The sequence below is a fragment of the Lissotriton helveticus genome, chromosome 3_1 (assembly GCF_964261635.1).
Source record: "Lissotriton helveticus chromosome 3_1, aLisHel1.1, whole genome shotgun sequence".
NCBI lineage: Eukaryota > Metazoa > Chordata > Amphibia > Caudata > Salamandridae > Lissotriton > Lissotriton helveticus.
In genome coordinates this window covers 766,372,729-766,393,247 of record NC_136061.1, presented here as the reverse complement: position 1 = coordinate 766,393,247, position 20,519 = coordinate 766,372,729, and the positions used below count along the sequence as shown (strand labels likewise).

Genomic DNA, 20,519 nt, shown 5'->3' with positions numbered 1-20,519 from the left:
ATACTAATAACTACATAAATAGTCATTTTTTTCAAGTTCAAAGTATTGAAATGATGTTTTAAATGCCATGAATATGGAAGGAGAAAGTTAATGTGACTCTGCTGTAGTCTTCTCCTGATATCCTGTAGGTATCTATAGCTGATAACACTTCTCAGGAAGGTTGCTCAGAGTATGAGCTCCTGACGCAAATGAGAATCAACACGTTTCGGCTCTGAATTTACTCTATCCACCATCCAAACGTACCACCCAGCATTATCAGGCGATTTTCGTTCTTTGTTGTCTGGTCCTATTCTTGTGGGCAGGACTGCATTGCTATCATTCCTGCCCTAAGTGCATCACTGCAGGTTGGAATCGACAGAGGAATGGATGATCTTGCAAACTGCTGGAGTACAGGGGTCTGTGCTTTTCAGGACCGTCTCTTGCCTCAGAGGGTAACTGTTTGTTCTGGGTCATGGGTTCACTGTTCTTCCCCTGCCGCTTGCGTATGTGAACCCAGGATGCTCTGATATTTCCGGAACAACTTCTAGTTCTACATGCCTGTTTTTTGACGCTGCATGTGTAGCAGAAGGAGTAGGACGGAGGTGGACCGTCATGATACTGGGGAGGAGATTGGAGACAGTCATGGGTGCACCACGTGGCCAGGGGAACAAGCGGATGACCACCAGGATAGTAGGAGTGAGAAAAGGCAGCCATAGATCAAGCCAAGGAGTATGACGAAGAGACGCTGAGGGGAGGCTCTTCATGATTTCAGAGTGGGCATCTTGTTGGAAGAGTCACAGGAATTGGGGCTTATCCTCTTCCTGGGGTATGTGGAGTGTTCATATTCCTTCCTGGTCCTGTTTTGATTTTGGGAAGTTGGGGAAACCTTCCCAAATTGCTCTGGTTGTCTGCAACAACCAAGGACATTGAAGAAAGTACCCAGAGCACACTCCAAATGCGTCCTGCTAATCGCCAAAGGTAATGAAGACTCCCCTAGAGTAGTACATTCCCCTTTCCACCATTGTGCTAATACGTCTACATGGTTTAGCCACCAAATGTCTAGAGATCTAGTCAAAGGAGGATGCCCATGATGACAAGGTTGGGCACTCTATATGGGAGCATTTTTTAATTGTAGACTCCCACGCTTCATTAAATGGACTGGTAGTGATCCTACTCCCACTGATCAGCCTCTTTTACCAATATCCTTTGTCCTTACATCATTGTTTTGCATGCTGCAGCTGCGCAACAAGGATGTATAACTCAAGATCCGACAAGTTTAGTCCCTCTCTATGTCTGTCCATTTTCATCACTTTGCTCCTCTTCCCACCCAATACTAATGTTAACAGTAAGCTATCAAGATCTTTGAATGTTGATCTTGGAATTGGGCATAAAGTATTTTTCGAGACATATAGACAACTGCATAATGGCGCCATTTTAGCAACCGCAATCCTACCTATCAGTTAGATGGGAAGAGCATTCCAGACATCCACTGAGCTCCTCAAGCTTGCATCACTCGCACCATAATATTTAAAGTCTCCTGACACAGCCCCTCAAGACTCCAGATTGGGAATTCTCTGTCTTTTCTTTATTTATCACAGTCCTGATGCCATGCCAAACCTCTCTAGTTCACTCCACTGCAGATAACAAGAGTATCATCTGAGTATAGCATTATCCTACCCTTATTCCCTAGTCTTTTAATATATCCCTGAGTCTAATAGCTAACGACTCCATCGCCAAAGCAAAGTAGTGGGGAGAGAGGGCACCCCTGCCTGATACCCCTTTCCACAGACCATTTTTCTGGATCAGGCTCTTGCCTTAGGAGCTGTACCTAACAGTTTCAGCCACACCAGATCACTCAGACGTTAAGAAAATCCAACACAATTTGCATTTCTTTTTTAAAGAGCAATCTCTTCAATCCTGAAGTACCTCCTAGTGAGTTAAACACATAGTAACTATGGAATGTACAATGCTGCACTTAAATGAGGCACACCTTTTATTGAAAGAACTGTGTACATGTAAGCTTGTTTTCTGCTCACAGCAACATTGGTTTTTTTAATACAACCACATTCTTTTGTGTGTATTAAATGAGAACAGTAAAATAAACAGTGCAATCACGTTGGTATGAATTCGTCCAAGAGAACAATACTATATATACTATCACAATATTTAGCGATTAAATTATAATGGCTCCAACATTTCCCCCAAATCTTGCGATGTTTATGCAGACATACCCTGGCTTTATAAGGAATGGTTTCCTGAAATTTTGCACACCAGTCTATTGCTGCCTGCCATCTGGCAGAAGGAATGGGGCCAGGGGAGTTCCAGTATCAAGCGATGTCTCATTTGGCTATCATTGTCGCAATACGAACCAAGACACAATCACCACTACATGAAGGAAGAGAGTATTTCAGGCCAGTACTGTACCATGCTGAAACAGTTCCAGACAATATGAAAGAAATGGCATTCACTTGCATTACATCAAGGTTAGGGAATTTTACCTATTGGCTATAGCCTCTTAGGGGTAGAATATGTAGTGTGCAAATAAATCAATTGTATGAGGCGAAGCTGCAAGGAAATATCCAGTTAGCAAGGAGCCATTTTGTCGTCTCTCCAGTCGCTGCAGGGGTGACACACAGCTCTCCCAATGTTCTCTAAGCATCAAACATAGGGCCAGAGCACTTATAATGAGGGATTTGTACATATGTGATATACCGCCTTTCTCTAGTGGGCTTAGAGTGAATTAGGCTTCTAGCGGGCTACATTTCAGAGGCTTATTCAAAGCGGGACCATGAGAAACCAACACATGCTTCAACTGTATGTATTTATGGAATTTGGCTAGTTTATGGCAGTCAAAGTCTGCTTGAAGAGTCTGTAACAACTTTATCTGTGTTCCCTGTTAAATATGGAATTGAAAGAAAGAAATGCACTATTGTAGTGAGATCCACAAACCAGTTCTGGTGGATCACTAAGGGGGGTTTTGTAACACGTATAGAAACCATGGTAAGGCTTTTAAATCATTTCGAATAGAGCCACTTTGTATAGAATGTTGAGAGGGATGTTGGACCACTTACTTAGCTCCTTGTATCTGAGCCAGCAGTGGGTGAGGTTAAGTCTCCACATAAGCCCCGGCCCCAGTGTAATGTGTATTGGAACCTGAGCATGTCGAAGGATGCCAGGATTGCTAGCCAACTGTCTCATTGTCCCCCTTGAGCAGGACCAACAGTGACTTCAACCAATTGACCTGTAGTCCAGAGGTCTTGCAATAGATTGCAAACAGTTAGATCTATCGAGGGCCTGTCCAAGTCATAGGTCCTCCGGACTGCACAAAACTAGGCATCACAGCCACAACACCAGGGGTTCAATTGCTGGGGTGAAGAGGAGAGGTGAAAGGGTGCACCGCTACCTGGTACACCCGCAAATCAGAAATGGAGGAGAGGGTGCCATTTCATTTCACTTACATATGGGGGTGAGCATATTATACAAAGGATGTGAAGTGGGACCCAATACTTTGAAGAAGGAGGACCAATCGAGGAAGTCGAATGCTTTCTCAAAATCTATAAGCATAAGGTCCGTGGGGTACCTAAGCCTATGATGCGGCAGCATCGTGTGATGTACCTTACAAATGCATTGTCGGGTACTTAGAGGATGGATCAAACCACCACCTGTAGAAGCCTATTGTCCAAGACCTTAGCATAGACCTTGGTCTCAAGAATTTATGAGGTAGATTGGGTGATATGAATAGCATTGATCCAGGGAATGTCGCACTTTATGAATGACCACAATGGTCGCTAGATCAAGTTTAGATGGGAGCAGACCATTCTCTATGGGTTGTTGGTAAAGAGGCAAAAAGTGGGACAAGAGAATCGACTTGCATTTGTTGTAATATCCAAGCAGGAACCTATCTGCAACAAGGGCCTTCCCTTGTTTCATATCATCAATAACCACCTCATTCTACTCTAGCATGATGGGCTAGTCTAGCGTGTCTCTGTCTAATGCGCCCGCGTCTCAAGCGGGTGTGGAGAGTTCACAAGCCGTCTGCTCCTGTCAAGCATATAGCTCTCAATAGTAAGAGGCAAAAGCAGAGACATTCTCTGTCGTTGTATTGATTTGTTCTCCTTTTGGGTCTCATAGCTTAGGGATCACTCCAGAGGTGACACCTCTAGTTGCCAGCCAACAGAGCAGTTTCAAAGTGTTATCCCCCCACTCATATATTCATCTGTGCTTGAGGTGACCAGCACTGCTGAGCTTCTTCTAGGCACAGTTGTGGAAAGAGGACCAGTAGGTCACTAGTTGGCAAAGGATTTTCTCATCCCCCTTAGCAAGGTATTCACACTAGTTTGGGCACCTTTTTTCAAGAAGGCTTTTTTTTTGTTTGAATAATATTTATTCATTTTATACTGAACACAACAGACAGCTGTGGATCCAATATAATAACATATGTGTTGTAGTACAGCACCATTCGCATTAATGTGCCCATTAGGTAGGGGGCGAATCAACATAATCAACATTACAGATGATCAAGAACAACGATAATTCACTACGAAATGTGTCTAATGATGATATTGCACATAGCTGTATCAAAACATAATGTTAAATAAAGAAAGAAAATCTAACATAATACCACCTAACTAATGTGCTCGTCTCATGAGTGAAATCACCTGTTTAATGTTACCGCTAGATGTGTCGCTTATGCGGGGTCCGATCTATCAGGGTCCTGCTGTGGGAGGTAATTGATATGAGAGGGAAGTGAGGAAAGGGTTTTACAGTGCCAATGTCATGGTATGTACAGTTACGGACAGGCCAGCACAACAGCATGAGACAGCGGTAACTGTGTGCCGCGCCCGCATGTGTGTAGCCCATTGCTCTGCCTGTGGCTGCGCCGTAGTGTATATGCTCGGAGTATCCCAGGTGTGCCCACCGGATGCAGCAACAGTACTTTGTGCCGTCACCCTTGAACTTGTATGTCACGGAGGTTGACTTCTATAATAGTTACGTATTGTTGCCAGTCTACGGGTGGCACCTGGGATATTGTATTGGGCGTAGAAGCTGAGAGGTCTGTGTCTCGTTTTCAGCCACCAGGGCATGCCGGAAAGCAGTCAGCCAGTGCCTGATGGTTGGACCCGCCAGGAACTTCCAGGACATCGCCAACAAGCGCTAGGGCAAAACCAGCCGCAGGTCAAGGAATTTGTTGCGGTTCTTACGGTGCCCGTTCCGCTGTGGTATGCCTAGTAAGTAGTGTGCACCTGAGCTGAGATGGCAGTTCCCGTTGCTGCTGTCAGTATATCTGTTATCTTCCCCCAGTATGTTTTTTTCAAGAAGGCTTTGACTTTGCCACATAGGGTGGCTTTTCCTGCAGCCGTCAGTGTCACCAGGGATGCCATTGAGGTCACATTGGGTTCAAAATAGGATTCCAGGTCTTGGAAATAGGTTCTGTGACTACTGTGGATTGACTAGGCACTATGCATTCATTCGCCACATTTGCACACCCCACCCCGGGGGTCCCGATTCTTAATTGTAATTAGAGAGAGATTCTCTCTATTATGGGTTAGGATGCTCACCGCTTTTGCAAATAGCATGTTTGTAGCTGGAAAGAATAAGTAATCAATTGTAGACATGCTTCCGTGTGCAGCCAAAATATGGGTATATTCCACTGCACATGGGTACCATATTTGCCAAGCATCTAACAGGTCCAGGAAGGCTGTCCAGTCAGCAACCACAGCATTTCTTTGTGGTCTTGCTGCCCTTGCCCTGGTAGATGAAGGGTCTAATATTGCATTGAAATCCTTACCTATAATAGTGGTGAGAGGTAAAGGTGGAGCCCCCAGTGGCAAGAGCTGCTTCAGCGCATTATGGGCCCTTTCTAGGACGAAGTAGGGCAACAACTTGCCTGATGGCTTCCGGGAGGAAATACAAGTTTCAAAGCACCATTCCAAGGAGGGTTCCTCTATTCCCTCTGGAAAACCAATGAATCTCAAGTTTTTCCTTTGCACACTGTTCTTTCCATCTTCAGCTCATGTCTCCAACACATTGGAGGTTGTGGTGAAGTGGGATACAGTGGATTTTAGTTCCATAACTGTGTCCTGCATTCTCAAGTTCAGTAATGCAGCTTCCCCTTTCAGAGCCCTTATCTACTATGTAACGCAGAGTATAGTAGGGGGATGCCCACCTGGCCTATCCTGTTTTCGAGAGCTGCTCAGTCTAGTTGTGTTGCTTGGAGTATTGTTTCAGTACCTGAGGAGTGCTGACTTAGCAATGGTGCTCCAACTGATTTGGACGTCTCGGATAGCGGAGAGAATAATGTGTCTATTATAGTTTCACTTGTGAGGAAGCAGGACAATCTCGCCCCATGACTGGCAGAAGGTGGCATGTCTGGGTGGCAGGCATGGCAGCTGTATTTGTATTTGTATTTGTATGTAGATTTGTAGAGCGTGATTACTGCCCGGGGGCGTCCAAGCGCTAAGAACCAACAGAGAGAGGGATGGTGCCGGGGGCTTTACTGAGGGGGGTTGAAGAGGAAGTTTTAAGCTGTTTTCGAAATGAGGAGAGGTTGGGGTTGGTTCTCAGATGAAGGGGCAAGGTGTTCCATGTTTTGGAGGCATTGTGAGAGAAGGTCCTAGCGCCGGTTCTGGACTTCTTTATTCTGGGTGTTATGGCCATGAAGGTCTGGTTTGAACGAAGATTCCTGGTAGGTTGGTAGTGAGAGACTAGGTTGCGGGTGATAAGAGGGCCTGTTTTCCAGAAGGCCTGGTGCGCAATGCACAGGGCTTTGAATTGGATTCTTTGGCGAACTGGTAGCCAATGTAATTTGATCAGCCCGGCTTTGGCAGAATGACGACGAGGGAGCTGAAGTAGTGTGCGGGCTGCGCAGTTCTGCACCGTTTGTAATCTCCGCAAAGTATATTCTGGGGCAGCGAGGTAGAGGGCGTTGTTAAAATCCAGGCGGGACTGGATCAGGCCCTGTATGGCTACCTGTTTGGCTTCCATGGGTAGGAGATGGAGAACCTTCCTTAACATCCTAAGGAGGCCAAAACAGGTAGCTGAGAGTTTGTTGGCTTGGGTGCCAAAAGACAGGGATCTGTCCAGCCATACCCCAAGGCTCTTGATATTGTCCTTGGGGGCCGGGGGGGTGCCTAGGCAGGGTGGCCATAGAGCATTGAAAGATCTAGGGTCGGCAGGGCCCAGTAGCATTAGCTCTGTTTTATCCCCGTTCATTTTGAGTGATGAGGAGGACATCCAGCTCTTTACCTCCTCTAGACACTCTCTGAGCCCTCCTCTCTTTGGCATGTTAGCTTCCTGCGCCAATGAGACCACCAGCTGAGTGTCGTCAGCGTAGGAAATGATCTTGACTCCGAACTGACGAACAACCTCAGCCAGTGGCCTCATATAAATGTTGAAGAGCGCCAGGCTTAATGAGGAGCCTTGTGGTACTCCGCATCTTAATGGTCTGCTGGTAGATGATGATTCACCGTCGAATACCCGGAAGGATCTGTCCTTCAAGAAGGACTTGAACCAATGCCAGGCTCTGTCTTTTATGCCAATATTAGCCATACGGTCAAGCAGTATGTCATGGCTGACCGTATCGAAGGCCGCGCTTAGGTCAAGGAGGATCACTGCCACTGATCCTCCTTGGTCCAGGATGGTTCTGGATTCCTCGGTGACCATGAGGAGCGCGGTTTCGGTGCCATGTTTTGGTCTGAAGCCTGTTTGAGTGGGGTCCAATAAGTGGTGGTTTTCTAGGTAGGCAACCAGTTGGCCGTTGATATGTCTCTCTAGAATTTTGCTCAGCCAGGGTAGTAGAGAGATTGGTCGATAATTGCTGAGGTCTGAGGGGTCCAGGCTAGGTTTCTTTAATAGGGCTCGAACCATTGCTCGTTTCCATTCCGGCGGGACTATGCCGGCAGTGATGGAAGAGTTTAGGATGTCCATTATGATGGGCAAGGTGACTCGGGAAGCTGACATAACGATGTCTGGCGGGGCTGGGTCGTCAGGTGAACCTGATTTGACTTTCCGAGCCACGGATTCCAAGGTCGTAAGACTGAGGGGGGGGGAAGTGGTCCAGTGTGGGAAGAGGCTGAGAAAAAGGGGGTGTCAGAGTAGAATTGATCTAAGTTACGGGGGTGGTGGGCATGGAAGGGAAGGATTCGTAGATGTTAGTGATTTTTTGAAGGAAGAAGTCTGCCATCTTGTTGCAGTGTTCTGTGGATTTGGTCTCAGACAGGATAGGTGGCAGTTTAGTGAGATTTTTGACGATGTGGAAAATTTCTCTAGGTTTAGATTTAGCTGAGATGATTTTTTTGGGAAAAATATGCTGCTTGGCTGGCTATGATTTGTTCTTTGTATTCTTTGAGTAGCTTTCAGTATTGAGTTTTATTTTCTGGTGAGGAATCCAGACGCCATTTCCTTTCAGCTTGCCTGCACTGGCGTTTCTTTGCCCTAAGGGATTCTGAATACCAGGGGGCGGATTTGTGGGAACGTTTAGTTGTGGTTTTTCTTTTGGGAAGGGAGTGGTCAAGAGATAGGGTGATCCATTCTTGGTATGTGTGGTTTGCAAGGCATGGATCCTCGTTATGAGGAGGTGGGTTACTGGTCAATTTGGTGATCCATTTTTCAGTTGAAAGGCGAGACCAAGGTCTGGCTGTTCTTACTGTGAGTCTGGCGGCTACGGGCCTGGGTGTGGACCATGAAAAGGGGACTAATAGATGGTCAGTCCATGGAAGGGGAATGGGTAGACCCGTTTTTAGGTTAGGACAGTTGCTGAATACTGGATCCAGCAGGTGACCTTGAACGTGGGTAGGGGAGCTGACCGATTGGTGTAATTGCAGCGCTGCTAGGTCATCTGTAAGTATGGTTGCCGTAAGGTCTGCTCCAGAGTCAAAGTGAAAGTTAAAATCACCTAGCAGGGTGAAGTTAGAGGAGGTACTGGCTCGTTCGGCCACAATCAGTGACAGTTGGTTGTGGAATTGCTTGGGGGGACCGGGGGGGGCGGTATGTTAAGCAGTTGTTAGGGGAGAGCTCGAGGCTGAAGGCTAGGCTTTCGCAATCTGGGATGGTTTCTGGGATGACTCGGCAAAGGAATTGTTCTTTGTAGATGATTGCTAAGCCTCCTCCTCTCCCTTTAGGCCGGTCCTGACGAGATATTTGATAGCCAGGTGGAAGGGCAGTGACCAGGGCCGGATCGGAGTCTGAGGTAAGCCAAGTTTCCGTCAGGAAGACAATGTCAGGCATACGTTCTTCCATCAGGAGTGCAAATTCATCCCTATGTTTAGGTAGGGATCTGCAATTTAGCATAAACATGCGGTACTCGTGGGATTGGTCTAAGGCTAGCTGGGGTTTGAGAATCGATTTGCAGATGTTGCAGGTTTGTGGGAGGTTTTCTACCTGATGCGGATGCTGGCTGCACTTCTTTTGAAGGAGCCTTAGGTCGCGAAGGTTAGCGGCGCTATACTGCCTGTTTTTTGCGGTTTGGGGTGTAGGGGGGGTGGCCCTTGGCTCGGACTCGGCGCGGACGAGCGCAGACGAGCTTGCCTTAAGCGTCGCACCCGCTGCGCTTCCTCCACATACACATGATTTATTGACATGGGGGGGTTAAGGGGACGTGGCCTCGCTGGGGGCGTGGCCTGTGTGCACGCCGGCGATGGCGGCAGCTGAGGGGTGTTTGCCGGAGGGCCGCGGCTGCGATAGGATCCGCAGCGCGTTGTCCCAGCGACCGTCAGAAATGCTTGGTGAGTGCTTTTTAATCAGCACAACAAACAATTAGTGACTCGCAAGTGCAAAGATTAAAAGTAGCTAGACAATTTAAAAAAAGCTCCCGGCTGTGCCTCAGGAGTGAAGGTTCTGACTAGGTGAAGATTTTCGCGCCAGTTATAGGTCAAGGGGGCGTGGCCTCGCTGGGGGCGTGGCCTGTGTGCACGCCGGCGATGGCGGCAGCTGAGGGGTGTTTGCCGGAGGGCCGCGGCTGCGATAGGATCCGCAGCGCGTTGTCCCAGCGACCGTCAGAAATGCTTGGTGAGTGCTTTTTAATCAGCACAACAAACAATTAGCGACTCGCAAGTGCAAAGATTAAAGTAGCTAGACAATTTTAAAAAAGCTCCCGGCTGTGCCTCTGGAGTGAAGGTTCTGACTAGGCGAAGATTTTCGCGCCAGTTATAGGTCAAGGGGGCGGGGCCTCGCTGGGGGCGTGGCCTGTGTGCACGCCGGCGATGGCGGCAGCTGAGGGGTGTTTGCCGGAGGGCCGCGGCTGCGATAGGATCCGCAGCGCGTTGTCCCAGCGACCGTCAGAAATGCTTGGTGAGTGCTTTTTAATCAGCACAACAAACAATTAGTGACTCGCAAGTGCAAAGATTAAAAGTAGCTAGACAATTTTAAAAAAGCTCCCGGCTGTGCCTCAGGAGTGAAGGTTCTGACTAGGCGAAGATTTTCGCGCCAGTTATAGGTCAATGGGGCGTGGCCTCGCTGGGGGCGTGGCCTGTGTGCACGCCGGCGATGGCGGCAGCTGAGGGGTGTTTGCTGGAGGGCCGCGGCTGCGATAGGATCCGCAGCGCGTTGTCCCAGCGACCGTCAGAAATGCTTGGTGAGTGCTTTTTAATCAGCACAACAAACAATTAGTGACTCGCAAGTGCAAAGATTAAAAGTAGCTAGACAATTTTAAAAAAGCTCCCGGCTGTGCCTCAGGAGTGAAGGTTCTGACTAGGCGAAGATTTTCGCGCCAGTTATAGGTCAAGGGGGCGTGGCCTCGCTGGGGGCGTGGCCTGTGTGCACGCCGGCGATGGCGGCAGCTGAGGGGTGTTTGCCGGAGGGCCGCGGCTGCGATAGGATCCGCAGCGCGTTGTCCCAGCGACCGTCAGAAATGCTTGGTGAGTGCTTTTTAATCAGCACAACAAACAATTAGTGACTCGCAAGTGCAAAGATTAAAGTAGCTAGACAATTTTAAAAAAGCTCCCGGCTGTGCCTCAGGAGTGAAGGTTCTGACTAGGCGAAGATTTTCGTGCCAGTTATAGGTCAAGGGGGCGTGGCCTCGCTGGGGGCATGGCCTGTGTGCACGCCGGCGATGGCGGCAGCTGAGGGGTGTTTGCCAGAGGGCCGCGGCTGCAATAGGATCCGCAGCGCGTTGTCCCAGCGACCGTCAGAAATGCTTGGTGAGTGCTTTTTAATCAGCACAACAAACAATTAGTGACTCGCAAGTGCAAAGATTAAAAGTAGCTAGACAATTTTAAAAAAGCTCCCGGCTGTGCCTCAGGAGTGAAGGTTCTCAGAAAGGGAAAGGAAAGGGAAAGGGAAAGGACACATGCTGAAGATTGCACACCTTCCTCCTCACAGTACTGGCTCCAGAAACTTGCTTCTACCAGCGTGCACAGGGTAACTGCCTGGCTTCACAAGCTGCCTGCTGTGGATCTGAAGGCCAGCAGTGCAAGCAGGCCGGCCAAGAGCTTCATTCTCTTTGCATGATGCTAACTGGTTTCCTGGAGGAGGTGAGGCTACACCATCCATCATCTCACATTCCCCTGCATCCCGATCAAGGTCTAGCTGTGAGGCTTGAGGGAATATTGTGGAGGGCAGGGCCCACAGACCAGACCAACTGGAAAACTGTGGTGAATCCTATATGACTTTATGCCAATAAATGGCTTTCTGCCCCATAGGGCCCCAGAGGGCCCTTGGGGCAGTTTAGGCTTGCTGTAGGAGGTTATGGGCTGGAGCCCTCTGGTCTAACGGGGACCTGTGGTTACAGTATGTGAGTCCGTTATTTGGCTACTATAACAGAGCCCACCAGTTGGTCAGATGAAATGTCAGGCTTTTATGTGTGGGTCTTGCAGGGCCACCTCTATTAGGTTCGGCCTAGCTGCTCCAGTTTCCAAAGCCTTAGCTCTGCCACCTCCCGGTGACAACTCACAGGCCTGCTGGTTTGTGGGCTCCGCCAGGTCGCCTAGACCATATCATCCAAACAAAAGATGGATTATGGCCACCCCCTCCCTGACTGGCATGGAGCTGAGGCCATTTATTGGCATGAAGTCATACAGGGTTATCCAGTTGGTTAGGGCTATGGGCCCTGCACAGCTCCCTGAGTAATCAGGGTCCACAGCATAGAAGTACAGACATTGGCATGGTGAGACTCAGCTCAAACTCCTGGGGACAAGATACTGACGCAAACTACCTATGAGATCTAAAAATGGTTCATTCTGCTGCAACGTTGATCCAGCAGTTCACCTATGTGGGGGCTTCAGATGGTGGTATGGCTGGAGAGGGGAGTGGGCTGAGAAGGGGGTTGGGCATTTAATCCAGATAATCCAAAGAAAAGATGTGTTATGGCCACCCATCTCTGACTGGTATGGGGCAGAAAGCCATTTATTGGCATAAAGTCATATAGGATTCACCACAGTTTTCCAGTTGGTCTGGTCTGTGGGCCCTGCCCTCCACAATATTCCCTCAAGCCTCACAGCTAGACCTTGATCGGGATGCAGGGGAATGTGAGATGATGGATGGTGTAGCCTCACCTCCTCCAGGAAACCAGTTAGCATCATGCAAAGAGAATGAAGCTCTTGGCCGGCCTGCTTGCACTGCTGGCCTTCAGATCCACAGCAGGCAGCTTGTGAAGCCAGGCAGTTACCCTGTGCACGCTGGTAGAAGCAAGTTTCTGGAGCCAGTACTGTGAGGAGGAAGGTGTGCAATCTTCAGCATGTGTCCTTTCCCCTCCTGCTTTGACCCAGAGGGCCCCTGGGGCAGTTTAGGCTTGCTGTAGGAGGTTATGGGCTGGAGCCCTCTGGTCTAACGGGGACCTGTGGTTACAGTATGTGAGTCCGTTATTTGGCTACTATAACAGAGCCCACCAGTTGGTCAGATGAAATGTCAGGCTTTTATGTGTGGGTCTTGCAGGGCCACCTCTATTAGGTTCGGCCTAGCTGCTCCAGTTTCCATAGCCTTAGCTCTGCCACCTCCCGGTGACAACTCACAGGCCTGCTGGTTTGTGGGCTCCGCCAGGTCGCCTAGACCATATCATCCAAACAAAAGATGGATTATGGCCACCCCCTCCCTGACTGGCATGGAGCTGAGGCCATTTATTGGCATGATGTCATACAGGATTACCCAGGGTTATCCAGTTGGTTAGGGCTATGGGCCCCGGCCCTCCAGAATGTTCCCTCAAGCCTCAGAGCCAAACGCTGATTGGGCTGCAGGGAAATGTGAGATGATAGATGGTGTGGCCTGACCTCCTCCAGGAAAACAGTTAGCATCATGGAAGGAGAATGAAGCACTTAGCTGCCCTGCTTGCGCTGCTGGTCTCCAGTGCCACTGCAGGCAGCATGTGCAGCCAGTCAGATACTCTATGGGCGCTGGGTAGAAGAACGTTTCTGGAGCCAGTACTGTGAGGAGGAGGGCATTCATGCAATCTTCAACAGAAAACACAAAGTTACAGCCTACTCCCAATTTTAATATTTCAAACTGCAGAAGGAGGTTGTGAGAGCTTAAAAAGCAGGGGACCGTATTTTCACTTCCTAATGAGATAAAGAAAATGCGATAGAGACTTTTTTTACTTAGAAGATATTTTTACAACAGAACATTTTAGAGCTTTCTTTGATGGGAAAGGTTCCAATAACTCAATACTCATACCATACGCTTCATGTTTAGCCCTATGATTAAATATTAACCTCTAGAAGGTATCAGACCCACTTCCTTTCACTGCACAAAACTTCTACCTAGCTGTGGCACACAGGCTTAATTTAGAGGTAATATGTGAAGTATTTATGCAGTGCAAACACAGTAATAAATTCACACAAGAAATATCACAAACCAATTCAGAATAATAGAGTATATTTTAATAAATAACAACAAAATCCAATAAGGGAAACCAGAGATATCAATCTTTAAAGTTTTTTTTTTTTTAATGTCAACTGGTCGCAGTAGACCAGGAACTAGACATGATTTGAGTCAGAACAGGATGGAGCACAGGTTGGATACAGGGATATGGTTCAACCTGGTTGGAGGATTTACCTTATAACTTAGTTTCAAAAAAGAAACGCCAAAGTCTTCGGAAGAAGCAGGCAGTAGTCGAAGAGGGCTTCATGAAGTCGACTAGTCATTGAACAAAGTCTCGGTGAAGCTGTTGGTTTTTGGCAGGAAAGCTCAGAGTAAATTCACATTTCACTCTCAAGCAAGGCCCCTTGCACTTATAATACTTTTGCTGCCTTCTCCCGGTTGCGACTTCATTGTTTTCACTTCCTAGCATTCTGTAGTGGGGCAAGGATGTAGACTGTAGCTGAAGAGGGCTCTACAAGGCTGGATACCTTCTCTGTGAGGTCGCACCAATGAGGATTTGCTGCACAAAAAACTTAGAGCTGGGGATAACCTGAATCTTCAGCCCAGCACCAGATCAGATTGACAAGGTTGTCCCAGCCCTCCGAAGCCAAAAGGTTTCTAAGTCCCAGTATTTCAGTGGTGGTGGGAGAAGCTCACACAGGCAAGGGTTCCAGCACCTCAGGAACAGCATTTAGGGGGGTCAGGACTCACTTCAGCAGAGGCCAGCATCAGGGTCTAGGTCAGGTCCAGTTGGAGCGGTCAGCTTGTAATCTTCAAGAAGAACCACTTATAGCTTGTTGTGTTTCTTTAGCTTCAGCAGGAGATCAGTCTTATGAACCTTGGAGTCCACTTCTTTGTTCTTGGTACAAGAGGGAGCAGATCCAGTCCTTCAGGGCTCCTCTCATGTCTCAGACAGCAGGTTAAGTCCTCAGGTCAAGCAGTGATGCCACCTTTATTTATGCCTGGCACCATGTGGGTGGGGGTGACCCCTGGCTCCTGCCTAAACAATGGGACCAATGTTTGCAGGGGGTACCCTACCCACTTTTCTAGCATTTACTGTGGGCCCTATAGCAAACAATCTCAATGCCCTCTCTACCAAAATACAAGATGGTGAAACTCTTTTCCGCTTATGCGGAGCCTGTGTGCCCACTCCAGAGGTGTGGTCAGTGAAATCAGCAACCCTTCCTCTTTATTCACCTAAAACCAGTTCTGAGGACAGTTCCCTCCTCATTGGGATTGGTGCCTGCATAACTGTTGGAACAAAGAGTGGCCTGTCCCCTGTCCAGGTGTCATCTGACATGTGCCGGTAACAGGGGAAGTCACCCTTAGTAGAAATGTAGGTTTCTTGGCACTGCCCAAATAGTAATCCTGCCAGAGGAACAGGAACACCTCCCCACATCCAAGCCTTTGTCCCTGCCATCGGAGCAGTTTTCACACCTCATTTAGGGCTTGAGCACTGAGAGGACTGTAGTTGGAGTCTTATGCAAATTTGCCTGCAGAGGCATTCAGCAGGGAAAAGGTAACTTTCAAATGTACCTTTTACTTAATATTTATTAAATGTCAGACTCCTTCAGTGAATTGTGCATTTTATAAATGTTAAAGTGTCCAAGAATGACATCCCATGATATTTCCTAGTTGAAGATAGCATTGCTAAATTTAGTTTTGCATCCCAGTGTTTCTCTAAGGAGTAGTCAGCCCTGTTACAGTGAAAATAGCTTTTAGGTGCTAGTCACTGTAAGGACATTTTCAATATTAACTTTCTAATTGTCCTACTTGTAAATATCATGAATGCTGGATTATATGCAATGAGGCCTATCCAGGGGTGACTTATTATTTTAAAGGCAGGTTAAGATATCTCCAAAGGGTTTAATTTGACAGGTCGAATTGCAGTTCAAAAACTGATTAAATCAGGCTACAATGGTAGGCCTGAAGCCATGTTTGCACTGCCACTCTAGCAGATGGCACAAAAGGTTCTGCAGTCCAATAGTGACATTTAGCTTACAGGCCCTGAAAACAACTTGGACCATATACTAGGGACTTCTGGGTAGGTTAAATATGCCATTTAAGGTTATGCCATTCTTTGATGTCAAAAGCGGCAGCATAGGCACTTTACTACTGGTTAGTAGAGGTAAAGTGCACAGTGGACTACTGCCAACAAAACAGATAAGGAAAACATCTAAGGTACACCACGCAAAGGATAGTAATTTCCTACAGGTGCTCAGTGAATGACAGTTTACACACATACTGCAGTAGACAAACATCCACTAATTCAGCCCAATGACGACAGATTCAGTTTGTGATGAATAGCCTGTTCAATGGTTCCATTTGGACGATTTCCAACATAATCTTTCAGTGTTCACCCACACATTACCTCTATTAAGATGTACTACCTCAGACCCATGATGCGCCAACGGCGGTATATTCATTTCAGTAGTTTTCATCAGAATACCCTGCAGATCTACAGTTGAATATTGCTAAAGATCCTGTGTTAATAGAGCTCTGGTATTTGCTGCTTTTAAATGATCATTGCAGTTTAGCTTTCTGCTAAACAATATATTCAGATATTTACAAGATTTTACTTCCTCTACTTAAATGTATCTAATAACCAGGAGCAGTTTCCTATTTACCAAAAATCATTATATTAGCACTCATGTTTATTCTCTGCAGTGTTCTCACATTTAAATGAGGGAAAGTTGCAGAATCAGCATGGAAACACAAAATTCCTACATTTCTTCTTAAAAAAACAGTACCATACGTGTGACAGTGAGAGTAGCAACCGCAACAGGAAAGCCCCAAAACACAACAAGCATTTGCAATGCAATAGGTCTCGCATTAGGAAAGTTTGAGCTATTGGTGTTGTAAATGACACATGTTTTATTTATGTGTTTGTTTTGAAAATAGCGAAATTAATAGCCAATACTTTTAACTTTTGCAAATGTAACACCTATAGCATTTGTAATGTAAGATGTTTTGTATTTACGTGACTTAGATGTATTGATATTACAAACAACAATGGCTTTTAAAATTTTAAAATAATTAATACTTAAATAAAAGTTATTGTAATTTATAATGGCAATAGCTTAAACTTTTGGAAATAACTTTTGTGAAGATTATGTTCAGTGTATTTTATTGTGACGAAAATCCAAGGACAGAAGTGAAATATTAACATCTTTTTGTGACATTTGTAATAAAGCTTGAAACATTGAGAGAACATATTTGAACCAGTTGTTGTTGATTGGTTGCACAGATTGATGCTGTGGTGGCGCTGAGTGATGTTGTGGTGGCGACGAGTGATGCTGTGGCGTTCAGTGATGCTGTGATAGTGCGTAGTGATGCTGTAGTGCCCCTGAGTGATGCTGTGGTGGTGCGATAGATAGATAGAGTGAGGGCAATAGATAGATAGATAGATAGAGGGAGGGTGATAGATAGAGTGAGGGCGATAGAAAAATAGAGTGAGTGCAATAGATAGATAGAGTAATGGCGATAGATAGAGTGAGTGTGATAGATAGACAGATAGAATGAGGGCGATAGATAGACAGATCGATAGAGTGAGTGGGATAGATAGAGTGAGGGTGATAGATAGATGTGTGTGATTGTGTGTGTGTGTGGTTGTGTGTGTGTGTGGTTGTGTGTGTGTGGTTGTGTGTGTGTGTGTGGTTGTGTGTGTGTAGTTGTGTGTGTAGTTGTGTGTGTAGTTGTGTGTGTGGTTGGGTGTGTGGTTGGGTGTGCGGTTGGGTGTGCGGTTGGGTGTGGTTGTGTGTGGTTGTGGCTGTGTGTGGCTGTGGTTGTGGCTGTGGTTGTGGCTGTGTGTGGATGTGGTTGTGGCTGTGTGTGGTTGTGTGTGTGGCTGTGTGTGGTGGTGTGTGGTTGTGTGTGTGGCTGTGCACCCCAGACTAAAATGGATTGAACCTATTTGCCAACAAATGGGCACACAGAATTACCGGGTTGCCTTGCGCATTCTTTAAATCGGACACTAGACCAGTCTTTGCTTGTGCAGTCACCAAGTTCCTTGGCCATATGTGGAGCATTAGGAAAAATGCACAAGAAGATAGCTCATGAAGTAGGCTGACTCCTCCCACTTATACTGTTGCCTGTGCCCTAAGTAGCCTTTGCCAAAACTCGCTTTTAACCCAAAAGTAATGGAACTGGGCCATAAAAAGAACCTTGGAGCAATGTTCTGTACAGATAAAATTTAAGAATCCCTCCCTATATAACAGAAATGCTGGCTCTGATAAAACAGTTAATAAGCAGGAGGCTTCACTGTGTATAATTTAGCATTGTGACATTCGGCCGATTTTATTCCTTTGCACACATGCTCTCTGTTAACTTGTAAAGGACTAACTTTTTAAGAATTCTAGTATGAATTTTTATTCTTTTTTAGTACAACTACAAAGTCAAACCTACGAACTTTATTATTTACTCAGGTAACTGCACTATTATGACGGTTTTTCCTTGAGCTCGCTTTTAAAGATTTTGTATATGTGAAAACGTTGAAGGCATGAATGCCGAAATAAAGTTTATATTACAAATAAGGGGATAATTGAGTGTTAATTTTTTTATGTTTCTAGTTAGACTGCTGGTGTGGTGGAAACAGAACTTTGAAAACGTTGGGTGGCCCGATTACCCCAAAAATAAAAAATAAAAATAAGGACCCGATGCCAAGATCTGAAAAGTCAGGTCTTAATTGTACTCTTCATGGTATCTGAAAATCTGCTGATCATAAAGGAAATTAACCTTTGTGTGCTCTCCGAACAGCAATCCAAGCCACACCCAATACGGCAACAGTAAACAGAATGCTGCAAAACCCGTCACAGTGCACCCAAAAAACGTACACAATTTTGTCCAGAAAAGATCCTAAACTAGCTGAAATGCAACGTGGAGACAGAGTTCATTAATCAGTTTGGAAGTTCCATACACAATATGCAGCTCCAAGGAACTTATTTCATCGGAGTTCGCGAAGCACCACAAACTGACCACAAGATGTGCAGGCTACTTTAAATGCAACGGGGAGAGCGGCTAATGGACGTGTAGAAATTATTATTATAAAGTGACTTGACGGGTGAAGCAAAACGGACATCAGAACAAAACTCAGAGGGCTCCTGTCAGTCCCCTCTGCCCTCAAGAGGGGGTTGTTTTGTTAGTACATGTGACTACCGGCCTCTGCCCTCAGTGGGCTGGAGAGTCTGTAGTTTCTGTCTATTTGTTGGACCCGAGTGACCTCCTGCCCGTTTCTTGGACCTGTGTGACCTCCTGCCTCTGCCCTCAAAGGGCCTTGAAGACGTGTGTTTGCCGGTCTGTCTCCAGGGGGGTACGAGCACAGAAGCAAACGTGGAAAGAAAACAGATGGCGGTGGTCTGAGACGGAGACTCCGAAGCACAAAAGGGTCCAGACGGCCCCCTAGGGGCGGCGAGGATGCATCCCTGACATTTAAACTGCGCTGTTAAAAGGACCGACAGCAGCTAAGCTCCACCCAGCCCTCGAACTACCCCAAGTCGGCCGAGATTCTATAGAAAGGGGAGTGAAAGGGAAATCAGACAACAATAAACTCGATCTCAAGTTCCGACCAACAAAAAAAAAAACACCTAGGCCGCGCCCGTGCATGCGCCCAGGGCGTACTGTCGTCAGCGCCGTAGTAGATCAGTAGAAGAAACAAGCGTGAGGGAAGCCCCGCGTATCGTGATGCACCGAAGAAAACACCAGAGGAGTGCGGAGCCTGTAGAGCACAGCGAGGCGACGTGACAAAAGAGCACGGTGAGTGGAGGGGGGATATGTGTGTGTATGTGTGCGTGTGTATGTGTGCGCGAGAGCCCATGAGTGGAGGGGGAGGTGGGGGTGTACACGCGTGTCTGTGTGTGTTCGAGTGTGTCTGTGCGTGTGTCTGTCTGTGTGCGTGGGGGTCTGTTTAAGGGGGGGTGCGTGTGTGTATGCAGTGTGTGTGTGCCTGTGTATGCGTGTGGCTGTGTATGTGCGCATGCGTGAGTGTGGCTGTGTGAGTGTGTTTACGCATGGGAATATGAGGCACGAGAGGGGCACGGCGCCGTGCGCGCCCACGAGGTGAAATCTGCGCTCGTGCCCCTTTCGTGTCTACATTCCCAAATACGGGCAGCAATAGGTCTCGAGCAGACTCTGTCTGCTCGACCTAAAAAGGAAATACCAGATTTGTCACTATTGCCTCACACACTGATTTCATTCTTGCACAATGCAACTGGCCTCAGTTCGCCACTTTAAGAAGAGTTGGACAGCATGCAGCTCCTTTCAGAAGAGATTTGTAGGCTTGACTTCTCTCCATATAATTACCTCTGCCATGCTTGAATCGGGATTACTTGGCGCCAGGACGCCTTCGGGTTGCAGGGCTCACTATAGACGTCTTAATAAAATATACCAAACTGGATATGAGGCATTGACAGCTGCCTTAAAGTATGAAACATCAGAACATTTCAGAACTGCAGCAAAACAACCCCAGCTACTGAACCCAAGAGTGAAACCTCGCAACCTTTGATTTATTTATGGAATGGAAGTGCACATGACTCATCCGGTTAATGTTTCAAAACATAACACATTAATGTACCTTTTTGTAGATTCTTTCCTGGCTAATGACGCTCAGTTACTGCAAAGGCAAACCTGCCAGCAACAGCCAGGCTGGCCTTGGCAATGATGTCTCACACAAAAAGAAAATATGTGCTGCCTTAGCGTGGGGGCTATATGCTTTCACATAAAATGTTAAATTAAAAAAAGACCAGCACGAGTGCTTTCTA

At 46.9% G+C, this 20,519-nt stretch overlaps 1 protein-coding gene across 1 annotated transcript in view; it reads right to left on the bottom strand.

The window, feature by feature from the left end:
• The window catches only part of NRIP3 (nuclear receptor interacting protein 3), a 246,588-nt gene that overhangs the window by 57,617 nt on the left and 168,452 nt on the right, over positions 1 to 20,519 (bottom strand). The window lies entirely within an intron of this gene.